Source organism: Papaver somniferum, chromosome 7 (genome assembly GCF_003573695.1).
Source record: "Papaver somniferum cultivar HN1 chromosome 7, ASM357369v1, whole genome shotgun sequence".
NCBI lineage: Eukaryota > Viridiplantae > Streptophyta > Magnoliopsida > Ranunculales > Papaveraceae > Papaver > Papaver somniferum.
This window is the reverse complement of record NC_039364.1, coordinates 151,791,063-151,794,831: the sequence shown is the minus strand read 5'-3', so window position 1 is coordinate 151,794,831 and position 3,769 is coordinate 151,791,063.

Below are 3,769 nucleotides of genomic sequence, written 5' to 3'. Positions count from 1 at the left end.
TACTAACTTTCAAAATTCAGTTCACAACAGTTCGTGAGTCGTGAACAGTCCCCATCTGAACTTGCAATTTGTGAACTGTTTAGCAACCCTCCTGTATTTCTGAAACTCGGATATCTATGGTTTGTAAACTGGTTCACCAACCTACCTTGAGGAGAAATATCAGATAGTTCCATATTTATCTCTTATAATGAAATATTCCCTCTTGATGAAATCATTTGCGTGGGAAATTTTCAATTGATCCACAAATTAATTCACACAATAAATTGTTTAGAACTAATATTATTAAGGATCATTGAACATCTTCGCTTAGAATCATAGAGATTTTGCTAACTCGAAATTTCTTCTTTGTAAAAATTTACTAGAAATCATATGACATCATCTCAAAAAGATAGAATGGTAAGATAGTGAGCAAAATATAACGGTTCGGTCTATACATACTTGATATAAAAGTTCTCCAAATGTATTTTTCGATCTTCAGTCTTTGAGGGTGATGTCCGATACTCAACTATCAAATTCTAACCTAGTATAGGATTTAACTTAGTTGACTAGAAATCAAGATATAGTTTTGATCATTTAACATTGAAAACAAGCTTGAATAACAAAACTTGTGGGTTCAACCGAGCAATGCTTTAAATATCCTACTTTACTAATTTTAGTGACAAAACTATTAAATTCACATGGATTCAAAATAAATAAACTTTTCAGCTCTTCCTTGGTTCTTCAACAAACGTCTTGAATTCTTCGTACTACAAGTTCTTCAATGGTTCTGCATGTGTTCGTTCAACACTTTGTTGTTGAAGATCTGTAGTGGTAACAACTTATGAGAATACTCAAAAAAGAACTTTGTTAGAATAAGATAATCACACTCTACTTACTGGTTGTTATACATAAACATAGTATTGTTACCTTCTTCAAAGTTCGATTACACCACAACTTCGAAGCAATACTATGGTGATATGTTATCCCCCTTGGTCAATACTTACTCCTTTTGAAAAATAGGTAAAATCTATAAATAATAATCCACTCCCTGTTACATGATGCTCTGAAAAGCCATTTGTAATGTAGTGAGATACTAGTAATAATTCTCCCCTTTTTGTCAACAAAATTGGCAACGACGAAAATCTAGATAAATTAATCAAAAGAGTATTCAAGACTATAGAACACATATCAACCTTTAGTTTAGAAGATTTCATCAAGTAAACTTGGTTCGTGTCAAGAAGATACAAAGGTATAAAAATCTCCTGCAATTCCACATCCGCTCTCCTCACAAAGATATTACCATTAAGCACAATTTCAAAAAAAACTCTGCCCCATTTGATGTCATTCCTGAAAGAATAACATGAGCGACCTTAACTCTAAACACAAGAAAAATATTTTCCTTGTACATACAAATTTACTCGCCAGTTACGAATAAAGTAAATAAGTATCCCAATATTTTTCTCTCTTCTCTCCAGTTACGAATAAAGAAGTTAAAAATAGTGATCTTAATGTCAGAGGCACTAAGATACAAGATTTTCTTGAGAAAAATAATCATCGACAAAAACTATTTTATATGCCAGTTACGAACAAGAGAACAATTATTGTGATATGACTCAACATAAGAATTATAACTTCTCTCGCCATGTACGAACATATAGATTAAAGTTCATCACTTATTCCCTGGCGGTGACGCATTCGGGGAATTAAGACGATCCCTAAAGAACATCTTACAGCATCATGTAGCAATTTATTCAATAAAAGTGTAATCGTGGAGAGATCAAAACTTTCATTCTCAAAATAGTTTACTCATCTTCTGCAAGAGTTAAGAGCTTAACCTATGAGAAAATATGAGATATATGTTCTAATAACCAGAATATGATAGCAAAGAACAATTCTCACAAAATAAGCAATATATATAATCCATGAAGATTAGGTATTGCAAGTCATCTTCCAAAATAAAATTTAATTAAAAAAAACTTTAAACATGCAAGATGATAGTATTTGGAATAGCTAATGTAACATATAACAATAAGAATAAATTCTTACAAGGACTTAACTAGTAAAAGCATCTTTGAAGAATGCTCGTTCATTACCGAACTCTTCATCATCAACTGACAACGGAGCATAAGGTTAACTTATAAGAGAGTTAACTCCTTCAAACCTGCTCGACTGTTTTTTAACGAGTGTTTTTTGAGTCTCGAGAGATTTCTGCAGAATGTCCCTGAGACCTTGCACTTCCATCTTGGTCTTCCCAAGATCTTCAAGAATATTAGCAAACCTCTGTTGATTTGATCAGTTAGCTTTAGGTTTCTTCACGTTCTTCCTTTTTCTCTTAAAAATTGAATCCTTCTCCTTAGGATATGAATTCTGAACTGTAGGATTAGTGGCTTCACCAGAAGAGATCATACTTGAAGATACCACAGCTTAGAATTTTGAGTAAGCGTGTAAAACACAAATATATATATATATATAGATATAGATATAGATCTTCGAGACCACTTTGATTTTTGGAGGAATTCCAAAAGTAGTGAATTACTAAAAAGGAAGATTAACAACCATTGAGTTCAGAAGCTGGCCGACTTCTTAAGAAAGAATTACTTTCACGAACCAAATACCAAACTAAACGGTAATTTTTTTTACTCTTTCTTAAAGTTTGTACATGGGTAAGTCTTTATAATTATTACTTGAAAGATAAAGTAAGGTGAGAGTAAGTAATAGTTTCAAGAGAAAAAAATTATTTGAATAATTAGCCAATATCAGTTTCCTTGCGGATAAGTGAGAATAAATTTTGACCATTTAGAATTAACCAAGTCAAAAAATACAATACTGGACAAGATTCAAAGGAGCAAAGATCAACAAGAACTATTGTTATTCTCGTTTTTAATGGTATGAATAAATCAAGGAATTACTATCCTTGAGTCTACGAAAGGGAATGAAAATTCAAGTAATAACATTCATGACACAAAATAGAAAGTTTGTCCCAACGCCCTTGGAGGTTCACATTTCTTGTCTCTTTTTAGGGCACATGATACAATAACACACCTTTGGTTTGACAATTTCCATTCTAACTGATCGTTTAGATCTTGATCTCTTCTTTCCTTTTGATTTATCCTTATCTTTGGAGACAATCACAAATTTGTGAGAAGAATGAGAAACCGAGTTACATACCTTAGATGAGTTTGATTTATGGAAGAATTGAGCATATTTTTCAAACGACTAGCCTTCAGTTGCAGTGTATTGACATAACTTACTTTCTGCTTGTACTTGAAACTTTGTTTAATTTTGTGACCTTCGGTAGTACAATAAGGACATGTTCAAATGAGAAGGGGTTCTTGGGCACTTCTGATTTCGGCTGAGAGACATACTTGAGATATTCCTGAAGAATCATTTATGGCTTTTTCATCAGTGAGGGAAAAATCCCTTATATATTCAAAATATATGGATGAGGGATCTTCGAACATCTTGTCAAGATTGATGAAAGTATCACTACTAGCATCAAGATTAGTTGTTTCATCTAGAAGTGCTAAACTATAACATTCTTCTTCTTTTGAATCATAATGATCAGTAGTCGCATCAAGAGTTGCAGCAAGACCCTTATTACCAATGTATTTCTTTCGATTTGGACACTTATTAACAAAGTGACCGAAATCTCTACATTTGAATCACTGCGGTATACCCTCATCATCATTTTCGCCATTCACCTTTTGGAGTGTTTTGGCTGATAATGATGAAAGTTCTATCAAGAATTGTTTATTTTTCTTCTTAATAAGATCTATAAACTGTCTTTTTG